The sequence below is a fragment of the Mauremys mutica genome, unplaced genomic scaffold (genome assembly GCF_020497125.1).
Source record: "Mauremys mutica isolate MM-2020 ecotype Southern unplaced genomic scaffold, ASM2049712v1 Super-Scaffold_100199, whole genome shotgun sequence".
Taxonomy (NCBI): Eukaryota; Metazoa; Chordata; order Testudines; family Geoemydidae; genus Mauremys; species Mauremys mutica.
Window position 1 is genome coordinate 450,928 of NW_025423286.1, and position 17,969 is coordinate 468,896.

The following is a 17,969-nucleotide window of genomic DNA, read 5'->3' on the forward strand; positions in this document are numbered from 1 at the left end:
TGGACTCCACCGCCATGGAGGTGTACAGCCGAATGAAAGGGGCGGAGGCAGGGGACTACAACCTGTTCAAAGAGGCCCTGCTCCGCGAGTTTGGGCTGACCCCGGAGATGTACCGGAAGAGGTTCCGGAGTCAACATAAGACCCGGGAGGTCACATACCTACAACTGGTCAACCGGGCGCAGGGATACTCCCGCAAGTGGACAGCTGGGGCCCAAACTAGAGAGGACCTGCTTGACTTATTTGTACTGGAGCACCTGTATGCGCAGTGCCCCTCTGACCTGCGGCTGTGGTTGATGGACCAGAAGCCGGAGAACCCGCAGCACGCAGGCCGGCTGGCTGACCAATACATGGACAGTCGGACAGGGGATGGCAGAGAGGAGTTTCGAAGGAGCAGGCCTGCCTCAACACAGAGAGAAAGTCACCATGGGACCTCCCAGCGGGGGCCTATGGAGAACCCCCACCAAAGGGGAACATCCAGCGTCAGGTCCATCCGACCCACTCGAGGGGACCCACGAGACATGGGCTGCTTTCTCTGCGGCCAACAAGGCCACATACGGGCCCAGTGCCCCAAGCTCAGGGACAGATCGAGCAGACCTAACCCGCAGAGGGTTGACTGGGTAGAGACCCAATCAGATGAGGGGCAACATTCCCAGGAAAGGGGGGCTGGCCGCGTACCACCTGCGAAGGAGGGAGGAGGGCCCCAGGTCTGCTCCTCTGGGGGGCTGGATGCTCCAGACTCCGGGTTTTTGGTTTACAGGGTGGGCATGGGGCTGCCCCTCCGGAAAGAGTGCCATGTTCCCCTGGAGGTGGATGGGAGGAAGGTCACTGGGTACTGGGACACGGGCGCAGAGGTGACGCTGGCCCGGCCCGAGGTGGTGACCCCAGATCGGATGGTGCCCGACACCTACCTGACCGTGAGGGGTGTGAGCGGGACCCCATTGAAGGTGCCCATGGTGAGGGTGCACCTGAAGTGGGGGGCCAAGGAGGGCCCCAAGGACGTGGGGGTACACCCACATTTGCCCACGGAAGTGTTAATGGGGGGGCCTCGAGGACTGGCCAAGCAACGCCCGGGGTGCCCTGGTCGTGACCCGTAGTCAGAGTTGGCGCAGGGCTCTGCACCCTGACACCGGGGAAGGTACTCTGCCCGAGGCGCAAGACCCTGACCTGGTGGGGAAGGAACGCTCAGGGACACGACCCAGAGAGGCTGCTACCTCAGTCCCAGCTGGTGAGAGAGAGCAGGTCCCCATCCCTGTCCCAGCTGCCGAGTTCCAGGCCGAGTTGCAGAAGGATCCCTCCTTGCGGAAGCTCAGGGACCGGGCTAACCTCAGTGCGGTACAGACCATGAGGAGAGGTTGCAAGGAGAGGTTCCTGTGGGAGAAGGGATTCCTGTACCGAGAATGGGCTCCCCCCGGGGAAGTAGAGTCATGGGGGATCAGGAGGCAGCTGGTGGTTCCCCAGAAGTTTCGCCACAAGCTCCTGTACCTGGCCCATGACATTCCCCTCGCAGGGCACCAGGGAATCCGGCGCACCAGGCAGAGGCTGCTACAGAACTTTTACTGGCCTGGGGTCTTTACCCATGTTCGACAGTATTGCCAATCCTGTGACCCCTGCCAGCGGGTGGGGAAGGCCCAGGACAAGGGGAAAGCAGCTTTGAGGCCTTTGCCCATCACAGAAGAACCTTTCCAGAAGGTGGCCATGGACATAGTGGGACCTCTCAGCAAGGCGACCCGGTCAGGGAAGAAATACATCCTGGTGGTGGTAGATTTCGCCACTCGCTACCCTGAGGCGGTGGCCTTGTCCTCTATCGAAGCAGACACCGTGGCAGATGCGCTGCTGACCATTTTCAGCTGGGTGGGGTTCCCCAAGGAAGTCTTAACGGACCAGGGGTCCAACTTCATGTTGACCCTGCTCCAGTCCCTGTGGGAGAAATGTGGGGTCCGGCACAACTGGGCCTCAGCGTATCACCCCCAGACCAACGGGCTGGTGGAAAGGTTCAACGGGACGCTAAAGATGATGCTAAAAACATTTAGGAACCAGCACCCACAGGACTGGGACAAGTTCTTACCTCACCTGCTGTTCGCATACAGGGAGGTACCCCAGGAATCTAGCGGGTTCTCGCCTTTTGAACTGTTATATGGTAGGCGGGTAAGGGGGCCCCTGGACCTGATGAGAGACGAATGGGAGGGGAAGGCTGCCCGATGGCAAGTCAGTGGTGGAGTATGTCCTGACTTTCCGGGAAAGACTTGCCGAGCTCATGGGCCTGGCCAGGGAGAATCTGGCCCGAGCCCAGAGGAAGCAGAAGGTCTGGTACGACCGCACGGCGCAGGCCCGCGCCTTCGCCACTGGGGGTCAAGTGATGGTTCTCATCCCCATGAGAAAGAACAAACTCCAGGCTGCCTGGGAAGGGCCCTTCAAGGTTATCAAGCAACTAAATGAGGTAAACTATGTGGTGGAGCTGTCGAACCGGGCTCATCACCGCCAGGTGTATCATGATGAAGCCATACTATGACAGGGGGAATGTGGTGTTGGCCGTGTGTGGACATTGGGAGGAGCCGGGAGATGACCCTTTAGTGGATCTATTCCCGGGGACAAAGGCTGGCTCCCCCCTGGAGGCGATTCCCCTCTATGATCAGCTGACCCTGGCCCAGCAGGCTGAGATCAGAGGGGTGCTGCATCTGTACCGACAGCTGTTTTCCAACCAGCCCGGGCGCACTAATTTGACTGTCCACCGGGTGGAGAAAGGGTCACCCCCCCCATACGATGCTCCCCTTTTCGGGTCACAGGAAAAACTGCCCAGGACCTAGAAAGAGAGGTCAGGGACATGCTGGCTTTGGGGGTGATCCAGCCATCTTCCAGCCCTTGGGCCTCGCCGCTGGTCCTGGTCCCCAAAAGGGATAGGTCGATCCGGTTCTGTGTGGACTATCGAAAGCTCAATGCCATCACTGTATCTGATGCCAACCCCATGCCCAGGCCTGACGAGCTCCTAGACAAGCTGGGAGGCGCTCGGTATCTCACCACCATGGATCTTACAAAGGGCTACTGGCAAGTGCCGCTGGACGCAGATGCCAGGCTGAAATTGGCCTTTATCACCTCTCTGGGGCTCTATGAGTTTCTGACCCTGCCCTTCGGCCTCAAGGGAGCACCCGCCACCTTCCAGAGTCTGGTGGATCAGCAACTGAGGGGGATGGAGAGTTTTGCCGTGGCATATATTGACGACATCTGCATCTTCAGCCAGACCTGGGAGGACCACGTGTCCCAGGTTAAACAAGTGCTGAACCAACTCCGAGAGGCTGGGCTAACCGCAAAGGCTGAGAAGTGCAAGGTGGGGATGGCTGAAGTATCTTACCTGGGCCATCGGGTGGGGAGCGGCTGCCTAAAGCCGGAACCAGCCAAGGTGGAGGTGATCAGAGACTAGCCCGTGCCCCAGACCAAAAAGCAGGCCCAGGCCTTTATTGGGATGACGGGGTACTATCGAAGTTTCGTGCCCCACTTTAGCGCCATAGCCGCCCCCATCACTGAGCTGTGCAAGAAGGGGAAGCCAGACAAGGTGGTCTGGACCGAGGAGTGCCAGCAGGCTCTCCAGGCGCTGAAGGAGGCTCTGCTCAGTGGCCCAGTTCTGGCAAATTCAGACTTTGACAAGCCCTTTATGGTGTTCACTGACGCCTCAGACACGGGGCTGGGGGTGGTGTTGATGTAGGAGGATGAAAAGGGGGAGAGACACCCCATCGTGTACCTGATCAAGAAGTTGCTACCCCGGGAGCAGAACTACGCAGCCATCGAGAAGGAATGCCTGGCCATGGTGTGGGGCCCTTAAGAAACTGGAGCCATATCTCTTTGGGCACCACTTCACCGTGTACACCGACCACTCTCCCCTGACCTGGCTGCACCAGCTGAAAGGAGCCAACGCCAAGCTCCTGAGGTGGAGCCTGATCCTGCAGGACTATGACATGGAGGTGGTCCACGTGAAGGGAAGTGCCAACCTGATAGCAGACGCGCTGTCCCGGAGAGGGGGCCCTGAACTTCCCCGGGTCACTGGGCAGAGTGACCCTGCTCAGTTCAGTCTCGAAAGGGGGAGAGATGTGCTGGAGTAGGGGCTGCCTGTGTGGGGGTTGGGGGAGCCGGGGAGGACATTAGGTGAGGGACAGGTATTCAGCCTGTAACATGAGCTAGGCAGGGGGGAGGGGAGGTCAACATCTCTGCCAGGGGAGCTAGACAAAGGAGAGAGCCGACTGGAGAGGGAGAGTCAGTTTCGATTTGGGGCTGGGGGAGGGGAGTTCAGAGAATCCTAGGCTGGGATCCAAGCACCCTGAACCCCCCAGAAAGGCCAGATTGAGAAGTCCTGGCTCTGCCCACAAGCTCTGCTGTAGCCTGTGTTCCTGTGTCCAATAAACCTTCTGTTTTACTGGCTGGCTGAAAATCACTGTGAGTCCCAGGAAGAGGGGTGCAGAGTTGGACTCCCCCGCACTCCAAGAGGCAGCGGGGATCAATGCCTGCGTCCTCCAGCGGCAAGGCAGCCGCGGGACCTTCTTTTGCCCTTCTTTTAGAAGCCATGGACAGTCAGCCAGCTCAGCTCCTCCAGTGGCCTCCGTCCCTCTCCCCGCTTGGCCTCCCAAAAAGCCAGCCCTTGCGGAGCACAAAGCTTTTCCTCCCCGGCCCTTCTCCCCCTTGCACTGACTGGGAGGCTGGCGACAGCTGGGGGAAGTTAGCTCAAATGGAAGAGCATGGGAGAAGTAGTCAGACCCATACACACATTCTCCAGCCTGCTCTGCTCTGCTTTGCTCTGCTGTGCTGGGCTCTAGTGGGGGACCTGCACCTTTCTTTCTGAGCTCTCACTGGAGCACAATCTCTTTCCTCCTCCCTCCCTGCTAGTCTACGCCAAGCTCATTGGCCGGGAGGGAGAGCCACTCAAATACAGAATTACTCACATCCCAGGGGTCCATGAAGAGAATGAGGAGATGGGCGGGGTGGCACGCGATACCAGCTCAGCTGAGACCGTGAGACCTCACGGGCAGCCTCCTGATCTCAGGCAGCATGGCAGCCGTGGAGCAGAGCAGAGCAAAGCACGCAGACAGCTTGGAGACAGCCAAAGCGGGGAAGGGCTGCGTTGGTCTGGAAGAGGGAGTTGGTGGCTGTCTATCCTGGCGGAGGCAGGGTCGTTTTGCTGTATGCTGGGCCAGAGGCCAGGGAGTCTCCTAGAGTTGCTGAGCTGGGCCTGCTTCTGGCTTTGCTTGGGTTAGAGGAAAGTGGTGCAGATAAGAACGGCCCTCCTGGGTGAGACCGATGGTCCATCTAGGCCACTATCACGTCTTCTGACAGTAACCGATGCCAGGCGCTTCAGAGGCAATGGCCAGAGCAGGCAATCGTCAAGTGATCTATCCCTGTGTTGTCTTCTGAAGCTTGGTGCTTGTTTCAGGGGCTAACTCTCAGCCCAGACACACTCCAGGGAGGGAGCATTGGTGTTTGTGCCGAGGAGCGTGGCTGGGACTCGGACCCCCTTCCCCAGCTCTGGGTAGCACGCCCCCCTCCCCCCCATTTCAGGCTGTGTCCAGCTTAAGGCCACAGAGCCCTTGCCTTTTTTTGCCCGGTGCCTGAGAGTCACGCCAACTGCGGGGAATTAGCTCAAGCGGCAGAGCGCTCGCTTTGCATGCGAGAGGTAGTGGGGGACGCTGCCCGCATTCTCCGAGCCTGTCGACTAAGGGCTCCTGATGAGCCTGGTGGACGGGAGAGCCGGCCATCTGACTTTTGGCCTGGCTGCCCGTAGCGGTCAGGCCGAAAAATCAAAAGCCATCCTCCCCAGGCCCACAGCCTCTCAGGGGCTCCTCTGCACCATCTTGCCTCCACGAGTGCCACACTCTGACCAGCTGAACCAGGCAAGCCACGGGAAGCTTCTCAAGGTCTTTCCCTGGTGTGGGCTTGGATGCGAAAAGCACCTGGCCGTCCATCAGCTGTTGCAAGAAGTGTGCAGAGTAGGAGTAGCGATGGGGCTGTAGCTTTCCACAGCATCTCAATTTGGGCAGCTTTCCATTCCCCTTTTCTGTGTAATGTCCCTCCCATGGGTTTCACTTGCGGAGCTGTACGACTCTGGCAGGGTGGCCATTTAGAAATCTTTTCCTTGCTTTTCTTTTTCACCTGGCCCCAGCGTTAGGACCGTTTGGGTGTTTCAGTGTGTGTGTTTTCCCATTTGGAGGCATTTGGAAGTTTGGAAGGGGAGCCGAAAGAGGCGTCTTTTTCACAAGCAAGTTGGCTTTCTGCACAGGTAGGGCCCTTGGCCGTAAAGCTTAGCTCCGTCAGTGCGTCTGCATGGGGTTCCTCCAGTGCCTCAAGAGCCCGTGCTAAACTCTCGGTGTGGGCGTTTGGCTTGCGCCAGTCAGAGTGCCGTGCCTGCGTCTTCCCAGGGCCGGCTCCCGTGAGGCGCGCATAACTTGGGAGGAAAGGGGTAGAAGAGGAAGCAAGTGAAGCTGACTTTGAGTGGTGGTGCCCCTGGGCGGAGTGGTCCTCCTGCTCCTTCCTGTCGGAGTTGTGGGCTTGAGTGTGGGCTTGGGGGGTCTGGCTGTGGGCGGTGGGAGGATGGTGTCCAGGGAAGTCCCAAAGGTCACCCTGCGCCGGCGGAGTGTTGCGTTGCATGCGGGCCGGATAAAGCTCAACAACCAATATGATTGCAAGCTGAATCGTTTATTATTTACAATGCATCATATTATATAGGCTTCTCCATATTAGCAAACGTCAGACACACCAACATTACATTGCTGCTGATTGGTTCTTTGTCTGATACACACACTTTTCACATGCATGGCCCTTTGCTTACTGGTTTCCCATTTCCCATGCAACTTATCTGATCCCAGTTAGGCCACCTGGCATCTGTCTCCCACGGGCTAGCTCTCAACTTTCTCATAACAACTTTATCTAACTCCTCTATTCTTGTTGTCCTGCTGCTGTAACTTTCCACCAAGGCAGCATAGGGATGATGTAACCCCACATCTCCCCCTCTTTTCTTAAAAAAAAGAAAAACATCCAATAAACCTCTCCAAACTTCATAGCAAAAGGCGTACAAAACAGGGCAAGCAAAATAAAAAAAAAACAAACAACAACTCCCAACGCAATTATTCCCATATGGAGAAGAAAATTAACCCAAGTGGGCCAATCAAAGCCATTAAGCCAGTCCCACAAAGGATTACAATTATGCATAAGCTTATGCATATTATCCTGCAATTGCTAAAGCAACGCATACATAAAATGCAAATAATCAAATAAATTTATACAACACATACCTTCAAAATTCTTACAACCATGTCCTTGCTTTCCAAAACTATAGGTATGCAAATTTTAATAACCATTCTAAAATAAAAGAGTTGGCCAATAACATTTCTCTCTTACTTAAGAAAATGTATTAAACTTTAGCATATCACATTTTTCTTCTGATGTATTCAAACACTTTGTATTTTAAATTAAATAAAACCAGTATCTGCATTTCAATCTTACTCTTCAGCTTAATTTCAAATCAGACCATCTCATAAAAATATTAAACACAACAATTCTGGCTACAAACAAACACCACAAAACAAAACATAAAATACAAAACTGAAATTTTTACTCTATTAGTAAATGCATGGTATATTAAATGCTATACAGCTAACATCAAATTTCTTTAATATCTAAAAAACAAAAACAAATTTACCCCTACTGGGCAATCAATCATTACTTAAAATATACAAATACACTATATAGCTTGCAGGCAAAACAGGGGAATTACCCCATATATTCTTATATATGTTTTATAGGCAGCTCAGGTTTCAGTGGCTTCTACCTTATCAGTTAAATAACTTGCATTAATACAGATGCTTTCTGGCTTGCTTTTTACTTTTAACTCCTGCTTTTAAACACTGAAAGAAAACATTACCACTTACAATGCCCTTAAAGCCTAATACAATTTCAATTACATAGCACTATATACATTCTTCAGCTAATGCAACAAAATTATTCATAACCAAACAATTGCAAACTAATTTCTTTGCCTAAATTTATTGCAAACATTTAAAAACACCAAAAACTTTTCTTTTAGCATTTTACAAAATTCAGCTACTATTCCCTCCAGCAACCACAGAGTTAACCTTTTACTCTGCCTAACATTACTCGCTTGTAGTTAATTACCTTTTCTATCAACTACACCCTCAAGGTTATCAACCAATTTTCCAAGCTTGTTGTCTGTTGCCCGCCGCCTGGGCCCGATCCTTTTTTCCTCTTCAAATTCTCTGTCTATTGCCTGCCTGCCTGGGCCCGATCCTTTTTTCCTCTTGCTAAACCGTTCCTTACATAAACACCAACTATTCCACTATCAATTTAGCTAAGAGGGTGTACTTCTTAACTAGCCCCCACCCTTCTAGTCTCTACTGCAAGCAATTATCTGTACTTTCCCACTGTGGGGGCTACATTTTTATGCATAACTTTAATTACAACATCTGCATTCAACCTATCTATTATAATATTGACTACATCTAATATCAAGCAATCTACAACAGCCAATAATCAGCACATAACACAAAATTAACAAAACCTAATAAGGCTAACAAAAGCACTTTACATAAAAATACTTTGGGTTACATAAATTCAAAGCCATTCTCCCAAATTACCTAAATTTATGCCTAAATAACCCACAACTCCCCCCTTTGAGAATACTCAACAAACCTTTTGGCCGAGTTTTCTCAAACTCTAAAAACAAAAAAACAAGTAGGCTCTAAAAAATTGGGGTTAGTAACGGGGGGGGGGGGGAATATCATTTACAATCCAGTTAGGGAGGGGCAATACATGCTAAAATTTTATCCAAAACACAGGGCGCAGCCTGTAGAATAAATCCCAAAATCCAATTAACATCACATTTCTCAGCAGGAGTCCCAAATTTCTTCCTGCCAGTATACAATTCTTCGTTTCTTCACCAGGGTCAGTTCTCAATGTCCTTTTAGTCAGGAATTTCTGGACTTTGGCAATATCAACAACGTGAGTGTTTTTTCTTCTTTTCCACCACCGTCGTGGTTCAGCTTCTACAGGGGAAATAATCAGGACGTGGGGGCTGCAGCGGACAAGGGAGAGATTAGCCAGCACGTTACCTTGTCCTTTTTTCCTGCTGTTTAAAAGCACAATGGAACTAAAAAATAATAAGGCCAATCATCAGTAGGAAAATTCTCCTGATGTGAAGGGGTCTTTTGCAATAAAATCATGGGTCCAGGCAATCAGTCTCCTGGTTGCAAAAATGGCAGGGCTGCTAGGATCTTTGGGCAGCTCTTCCATACCTGTGAAAGGAGACAGCTAACACAGTCCGTTAGTGCCTGGCAGGATTTTGCAGCTCTCATTAGCTTTTTTGGGCCCAGTCAAGCTCTCTTTAGTCTGGGCTGTTCGCCAAGTCTTAGCTGTTAGCAATGTGTGTCTTTGACTGGGGCTAGAAAAGAATGAGCTTTTCTTCGGGTAAATCATCCTGTTCCTTTTCTTTCCCTGCTTGGCTTCTTTTAAACTGTAAATCCTGTGTCAGAACACCCAGCTGTTGCTGCTCATAACAACTTCGGGCTCCTGCCAAAACAACTTACTTGCTTGTAGGTCCGAGCGACCTCCGGGGCCACGGCACGAGCCTCTGCCTGTGCCGTGCACTCCAACGCCTTCCCGTCCAGGGCTCGCTTCCAGCGGAGCACCTCCTCGTCCTGTGCCCGAAGGCCGGTCAGGAGGAGCCTCCCCAACTCCCCCTCTCTTCTTAATAAGTAAATCAGTGCAGCAGGGGAAATCTTTTCCCCCTGTCGATTCATAATGTGCAAATAAAGCTTCTGTGTTATCTTTTCTTCAGCTGATACAGCGGTACTCACGTTAGCTGCTCTGCCCTTCTCCTCCGCGGCTTATAGCCGCTGCTTTCCTCCGCGACTTATAGCCGCCCCTCTCCTCCGCGGCTTATAGCCGCTCTCCTCAGGGCTCAGGTGCGTCTCTCTTTTCGGACGCCCGGGGGCTTCTCCAGCACTCCCTGCTGCAGCTCCTCTGCTCGCCTCTGGGCTCAGGCTCCTGGCCGTTCGCCTCTGGGCTCAGGCTCCCGACACTATCATCACTCGATACGAGTCACGTCGGATAAGCACTCCCCGCCTCTGGGCTCAGGCTCCTGGCCGTTCGCCTCTGGGCTCAGGGCTTCTCCGCCTGGGTCAGGCCACCGACACTTTCATTCGATACGAATCACGTCGGGGTCACCATTTGTTGCGTTGCATGCGGGCCGTATAAAGCACAACAACCAATATGATTGCAAGTTGAATCGTTTATTATTTACAATGCATCATATTATATAGGCTTCTCCATATTAGCAAACGTCAGACACACCAACATTACATTGCTGCTGATTGGTTCTTTGTCTGATACACACACTTTTCACATGCATGGCCCTTTGCTTACTGGTTTCCCATTTCCCATGCAACTTATCTGATCCCAGTTAGGCCACCTGGCGTCTGTCTCCCACGGGCTAGCTCTCAACTTTCTCATAACAACTTTATCTAACACCTCTATTCTTGTTGTCCTGCTGCTGTAACTTTCCACCAAGGCAGCATAGGGATGATGTAACCCCACAGCGGAGTGTGAAGCCTCTCCCCTAGGTTGGGGTGCCGAGGATTAAGCCTTCCTCTGTGGCTTGGGCTGGGGAGCATGATCCGGCGTCGGGTCCATTTGGGTGGAGCTGGCGGCCGGCAAGAATTTGGGCCATCAGGTCAACCCTCTGTGGAAATGGGGGTGAGCCGGCAGGCCTGCGATTTTGGCTTCGCGGGCGGGCAGCTCAAGCCTGGCCTCCTATGAGCCTGGAAGGCAGCCGGCCGGGCTCACCCGTCTCCTCCCCAGGCCCAAGTTCCTTTCAGGCAGCAGGTGGAGCGAGGAGCCCAGGGAGGTCTCCGGAGCCTATGCCAGTGCCCAGCAGGGCTCTTGCCCGCTCCCTGCCCACCTGGTTTTGGCCTCTGCCACCCCTAGCAGTCAGCCAAAAGACCAGAAGCCACCCTCTCCCTCCTGCACCCCGAGTGGCCAGCATGGGGCTTGAACCCATGACCTTGGCGTTATTAGCACCACGCTCTAACCAGCTGAGCTAGGCGGCCTACAGGGTGCCCTCTCTTGCCTGACCCTTTTGGAAGGAGTCACCGGCTGGCGCGGGGAACGATGTGGCCTCCGTTATCGAATGAATGGATCAACACAGCACTTGCCAAGGTAGGGGAATTAGCTCAAGTGGTAGAGCGCTCGCTTCGCATGCGAGAGGCAGTGGGATCAATGCCCGCATTCTCCAGCGGCAAGGCAGCCGCAGGACCTTCTCTTGCCCTTCTTTTAGAAGCCATGGACAGTCAGCCAGCTCAGCTCCTCCAGTGGCCTCCATCCCTCTCCCCGCTTGGCCTCCCAAAAGGCCAGCCCTTGCGGAGCACAAAGCTCTTCCACCCCGGCCCTTCTCCCCCTTGCGCTGACTGGGAGGCTGGCGACAGCTGGGGGAAGTTAGCTCAAATGGAAGAGCATGGGAGAAGTAGTCAGACCCATACACACATTCTCCAGCCTGCTCTGCTCTGCTTTGCTCTGCTGTGCTGGGCTCTAGTGGGGGACCTGCACCTTTCTTTCTGAGCTCTCACTGGAGCACAATCCCTTTCCTCCTCCCTCCCTGCTAGTCTACGCCAAGCTCATTGGCCGGGAGGGAGAGCCACTCAAATACACAATTACTCACATCCCAGGGGTCCATGAAGAGAATGAGGAGATGGGCGGGGTGGCATGCGATACCAGCTCAGCTGAGACCGTGAGACCTCGCAGCCTCCTGATCTCAGGCAGCATGGCAGCCGTGGAGCAGAGCAGAGCACGCAGACAGCTTGGAGACAGCCAAAGCGGGGAAGGGCTGCGTTGGTCTGGAAGAGGGAGTCGGTGGCTGTCTATCCTGGCGGAGGCAGGGTCGTTTTGCTGTATGCTGGGCCAGAGGCCATGGAGTCTGCTAGAGTTGCTGAGCTGGGCCTGCTTCTGGCTTTGCTTGGGTTAGAGGAAAGTGGTGAAGATAAGAACGGCCCTCCTGGGTGAGACCGATGGTCCATCTAGGCCACTATCACGTCTTCTGACAGTAACCGATGCCAGGCGCTTCAGAGGCAATGGCCAGAGCATGCAATCGTCAAGTGATCTATCCCTGTGTTGTCTTCTGAAGCTTGGTGCTTGTTTCAGGGGCTAACTCTCAGCCCAGACACACTCCAGGGAAGGAGCGTTGGTGTTTGTGCCGAGGAGCGTGGCTGGGACTCGGACCCCCATCCCCAGCTTTGGGTAGCACGCCCCCCTTCCCCCCATTTCAGGCTGTGTTCTGCTTAAGGCCACAGAGCCCTTGCCTTTTTTTGCCCGGTGCCTGAGAGTCAGGCCAGCTGCGGGGAATTAGCTCAAGCGGCAGAGCGCTCGCTTTGCATGCGAGAGGTAGTGGGGGACGCTGCCCGCATTCTCCGAGCCTGTCGACTAAGGGCTCCTGATGAGCGTGGTGGACGGGAGAGCCGGCCATCTGACTTTTGGCCTGGCTGCCCGTAGCGGTCAGGCCGAAAAATCAAAAGCCATCCTCCCCAGGCCCCAGCCACCCAGGGGCTCCTCTGCACCATCTTGCCTCCACGAGTGCCACACTCTGACCAGCTGAACCAGGCAAGCCACGGGAAGCTTCTCAAGGTCTTTCCCTGGTGTGGGCTTGGATGCGAAAAGCACCTGGCCGTTCATCAGCTGTTGCAAGAAGTGTGCAGAGTAGGAGTAGCGATGGGGCTGTAGCTTTCCACAGCATCTCAATTTGGGCAGCTTTCCATTCCCCTTTTCTGTGTAATGTCCCTCCCACGGATTTCACTTGCGGAGCTGTACGACTCTGGCAGGGTGGCCATTTAGAAATCTTTTCCTTGCTTTTCTTTTTCGCCTGGCCCCAGCGTTAGTTCCGTTTGGGTGTTTCAGTGTGTGTGTTTTCCCATTTGGAGGCATTTGGAAGTTTGGAAGGGGAGCCGAAAGAGGCGTCTTTTTCACAAGCAAGTTGGCTTTCTGCACAGGTAGGGCCCTTGGCCGTAAAGCTTAGCTCCGTCAGTGCGTCTGCATGGGGTTCCTCCAGTGCCTCAAGAGCCCGTGCTAAACTCTCGGAGTGGGCGTTTGGCTTGCGCCAGTCAGAGTGCCGTGCCTGCGTCTTCCCAGGGCCGGCTCCCGTGAGGCGCGCATAACTTGGGAGGAAAGGGGTAGAAGAGGAAGCAAGTGAAGCTGACTTTGAGTGGTGGTGCCCCTGGGCGGAGTGGTCCTCCTGCTCCTTCCTGTCGGAGGTGTGGGCTCGAGTGTGGGCTTGGGGGGTCTGGCTGTGGGCGGTGGGAGGATGGTGTCCAGGGAAGTCCCAAAGGTCACCCTGCGCCGGCGGAGTGTGAAGCCTCTCCCCTAGGTTGGGGTGCCGAGGATTAAGCCTTCCTCTGTGGCTTGGGCTGGGGAGCATGATCCGGCGTCGGGTCCATTTGGGTGGAGCTGGCGGCCGGCAAGAATTCGGGCCATCAGGTCAACCCTCTGTGGAAATGGGGGTGAGCCGGCAGGCCTGCGATTTTGGCTTCGCGGGCGGGCAGCTCAAGCCTGGCCTCCTATGAGCCTGGAAGGCAGCCGGCCGGGCTCACCTGTCTCCTCCCCGGGCCCAAGTTCCTTTCAGGCAGCAGCTGGAGCGAGGAGCCCAGGGAGGAGAGCCCAAGGAGGTGTCCGGAGCCTCCTCCTGCCCGGCGCCTGTGCCCACGCCCAGCAGGGCTCTTGCCCGCTCCCGGCCCACCTGGTTTTGGCCTCTGCCACCCCTAGCAGTCAGCCAAAAGACCAGAAGCCACCCTCTCCCTCCTGCACCCCGAGTGGCCAGCATGGGGCTTGAACCCATGACCTTGGCGTTATTAGCACCACGCTGTAACCAGCTGAGCTAGCCGGCCTACGGTATGCCCTCTCTTGCCTGACCCTTTTGGAAGGAGTCACCGGCTGGCGCGGGGAACGATGTGGCCTCCGTTATCGAATGAATGGATCAAGACAGCACTTGCCAACGTAGGGGAATTAGCTCAAGTGGTAGAGCGCTCGCTTCGCATGCGAGAGGCAGCGGGATCAATGCCCGCATTCTCCAGCGGCAAGGCAGCCGTGGGGACCTTCTCTTGCCCTTCTTTTAGAAGCCATGGACAGTCAGCCGGCTCAGCTCCTCCAGTGGCCTCCATCCCTCTCCCTGCTTGGCCTCCCAAAAGGCCAGCCCTTGCGGAGCACAAAGCTCTTCCACCCCGGCCCTTCTCCCCCTTGCGCTGACTGGGAGGCTGGCGACAGCTGGGGGAAGTTAGCTCAAATGGAAGAGCATGGGAGAAGTAGTCAGACCCATACACACATTCTCCAGCCTGCTCTGCTCTGCTGTGCTCTGCTGGGCTGGGCTCTAGTGGGAGACCTGCACCTTTCTTTCTGAGCTCTCACTGGAGCACAATCCCTTTCCTCCTCCCTCCCTGCTAGTCTACGCCAAGCTCATTGGCCGGGAGGGAGAGCCACTCAAATACAGAATTACTCACATCCCAGGGGTCCATGAAGAGAATGAGGAGATGGGCGGGGTGGCATGCGATACCAGCTCAGCTGAGACCGTGAGACCTCGCAGCCTCCTGATCTCAGGCAGCATGGCAGCCGTGGAGCAGAGCAGAGCACGCTGACAGCTTGGAGACAGCCAAAGCGGGGAAGGGCTGCGTTGGTCTGGAAGAGGGAGTCGGTGGCTGTCTATCCTGGCGGAGGCAGGGTCGTTTTGCTGTATGCTGGGCCAGAGGCCAGGGAGTCTGCTAGAGTTGCTGAGCTGGGCCTGCTTCTGGCTTTGCTTGGGTTAGAGGAAAGTGGTGAAGATAAGAACGGCCCTCCTGGGTGAGACCGATGGTCCATCTAGGCCACTATCACGTCTTCTGACAGTAACCGATGCCAGGCGCTTCAGAGGCAATGGCCAGAGCAGGCAATCGTCAAGTGATCTATCCCTGCGTTGTCTTCTGAAGCTTGGTGCTTGTTTCAGGGGCTAACTCTCAGCCCAGACACACTCCAGGGAGGGAGCGTTGGTGTTTGTGCCGAGGAGCGTGGCTGGGACTCGGACCCCCTTCCCCAGCTCTGGGTAGCACGCCCCCCTCCCCCCCATTTCAGGCTGTGTTCTGCTTAAGGCCACAGAGCCCTTGCCTTTTTTTGCCCGGTGCCTGAGAGTCAGGCCAGCTGCGGGGAATTAGCTCAAGCGGCAGAGCGCTCGCTTTGCATGCGAGAGATAGTGGGGGACGCTGCCCGCATTCTCCGAGCCTGTCGACTAAGGGCTCCTGATGAGCGTGGTGGACGGGAGAGTCGGCCATCTGACTTTTGGCCTTGCTGCCCGTAGCGGTCAAGCCGAAAAATCAAAAGCCATCCTCCCCAGGCCCACAGCCACCCAGGGGCTCCTCTGCACCATCTTGCCTGAGCCGGTGGAAGTGGAGCCTGGAACTGAGCTGAAGCACTGTTCGCTTCACATGGAGGTTAAAACACGGGGCACAGATCTTTGAGCACAACCCTCGTCCTGAGGAATTGGGGGGGGGCTGCACAAAGAGAGACCGGCTCTCCCTGGCGGGACTGCAGCGGCTCTTCACAGGGGCAGTCCCACTGGCAATTCGTACCAGAGTTTTGAAAGCCTCCTTTTCTGGCCTGGCTCCCCTCTCTTGAGGGAGACTGGTGACCCCAAACTTCCCAGAAACCATCATAGCGAGGCCAACCTGAGCACAGACACCTGCTCAGCACCCCGGGGTGCAGCCCTGAACTCCAGCAATCAGCTACGCTCAGCTGCCCACCCAACAAGCGTTACACGCAGGAGCCTTCGTGCCCCGCGTGTTCAGGTCCCTCCCAGCGCCAGCTTTAAACTCCGCTGCTCAGTTCTAAGCTTTGGCCACACGGGGGCAGCCTGGAGCTCAGCCAACGCCTCCCGTTGCTGGTTGCGTTTCCCGCTCCTCGTGGCAGGTTCACACCCCGCAGGCAGATCTCTGAATCGGAGCCGAACAGTTCCCCAAATCCAGCGCTTTAGCAGCAGCTTTGCTAGGAAAGCGCTGACGTCACCAAGTAAAGTAAGAGCCAGAGCGCTGTGTCCAGGATCTTCTCTTGGGCCCCTCACCGTGGTGTCTGTCAGGCGCAAGGAGAAACCAGGGAAATGTTTTCATGGCGTTTAAGGGCAGAAGGGGCCATTAGCTCAGCTAGTCTGACCCCCGAATAACACAGAATTACACCATGACACGTATTGATCCCACAGACCTTAGATAGATCAAAGCGTTTCAGCCCTCAGGAAGGAGGCTAAACTGGGTACCAGAGGCAGCGGACAAGGGGCCCCCAAGGCAATGGCAGGGAGCTGACGAGGTAAAATATGCCCAGATGATCCCAGCAGGCGACCCACCCCCATGCTGCAGAGGTGGGAGTCCCTGTTCCTCCTGCCCTTAAGAATCTCTGGTGGTAAGTGGGTGCCCCCAGTTCCCCAGATAAGAATCCTCCATGTGGTTTCCCTGGCTTCACCTCCAAATAAGAACATTGTGTGGAGGGAGTGGGAGGAAGGTTGTCTGGCAGATATGTAAAGGGGGACTGTGTCTCCCTGTCTGGCCCAGGCTCCTGGGAGGAAGTGATCTCAGTGTGTCTGGCTGTCTCCATTCCTCCCACCCATAAGAATCACTGGTGTGTGGGTGCACCCTAGACCATTAAGGATCTCTGGTGGGTGGGTGTCTCTCTCGCCCTAGTCAGGATCTCTGGGGCGTGCCTGTATAAAAGGAGACTTTGACTCACCCAGGCTGGGCTGCCATCATGGAACAGACCAGGTCCTTCTGTGGAGGTTTTGCGTTCCTCCAAGGACGTGATCTCAGTGTGTGTGGGTGTCCCTGTCCCTTCAACCCTTAACAATCCCTGGTGCGTGGGTGCGCTGGGCCCTATTACAATCCCCTCTGTCTTACCCCCCATGAGGGATCCGGTGGATGTGGGTGTTCTCCACACTACTGAGGGTGTCTGGTGCCCCTGTCCCTCCTGGTTAATAGTGGAGTGTGTGGGTGTCCCCCCGCCCATTAAGGATCCGTGTTGTGCGGATGCCCCCGTTCTTCTCATTAAGAATGGTGCAATGGAGCATATGGGTGTGTCCCGCACCCCATGAACTAGCTCCCGTGTGTGGTTCCCCTGCCCCCATCCAGGCTCTGTGGTGTGTGGGTGTCTCTGTTCCCCTTTTCAAGATCTGTGTGGCAGGGGGGGGTACCTCCCCCCAAGTCAGAATCCCCAGCGTGTGGGTGCTCCCATCCCCCCACCCAGGCTCTGCGGGGGAGGGGGGTGTCTAAAAAGAGACCGTGTCTCACTGTCTTGCCCAGGCTGCGCTGCAGGGGCTATTCACAGGTGCGATCCCACTACTGATCAGCACGGGAGATTTGACCTGCTCCGTTTCTGACCTGGGCCGGTTCACCCCTCCTTAGGCAACCTGGGGACCCCAAGCTTCCCCAGGATCACCACATTGATGCCAAATTTAGTGTGGACACCCGATTGGCACAGCCCCCAACTCCTGAGCTCAAGCAATGCACCGGCCTCAGCCTCCCCAGGCGCTGGGATCACAGGCACCAGCCATGGAGCATGGCTTGTTTTGCGATCTGGCAGCTGGAACTTTAAACTCTGCTTGTGAGCTCTGTGCCTTGGCCAGATGGGGACAGCCTGGAACTGGGAAATGCTCCTGCTCCCCCCGCCCCCGTCTCATGTCGAGCTGCAGGCGCCGCTGTCCTGCCAGGTAAGATCCCGGCTGTTTCGGTGCCCCCTTCCCCCGCCCAGGTGTCCGGGTACCTCTGCCCCCCATACAGAATCCTGGGTGTGTGGGTGTCCGTCCCTCTGCAGAGGATCCCGGAGTGTGGATGCCCTTGTCTCCCCTACAAGATCCTGGGTGTGTGGGTGCCACTCTCCCCCCAGCAGATCTCTGGTGGGTGGGTCCCCAGGGTGTGAGTGCTCCCATCCCCCGATAC

At 55.5% G+C, this 17,969-nt stretch overlaps 4 non-coding genes across 4 annotated transcripts; 2 read left to right on the forward strand and 2 right to left on the reverse strand.

The window, feature by feature from the left end:
- Window positions 1-11,022: 11,022 nt before the first annotated feature.
- TRNAI-AAU lies at window positions 11,023-11,096 on the reverse strand. Its single transcript has one exon. It is a non-coding gene; the product is annotated as a tRNA-Ile (tRNA).
- A 112-nt stretch (window positions 11,097-11,208) lies between these two features.
- TRNAA-CGC lies at window positions 11,209-11,281 on the forward strand. Its single transcript has one exon. It is a non-coding gene; the product is annotated as a tRNA-Ala (tRNA).
- A 2,561-nt stretch (window positions 11,282-13,842) lies between these two features.
- Window positions 13,843-13,916, reverse strand: TRNAI-AAU. Its single transcript has one exon. It is a non-coding gene; the product is annotated as a tRNA-Ile (tRNA).
- Window positions 13,917-14,028: 112 nt separating this feature from the next.
- On the forward strand, window positions 14,029-14,101 carry TRNAA-CGC. Its single transcript has one exon. It is a non-coding gene; the product is annotated as a tRNA-Ala (tRNA).
- Window positions 14,102-17,969: the final 3,868 nt, after the last annotated feature.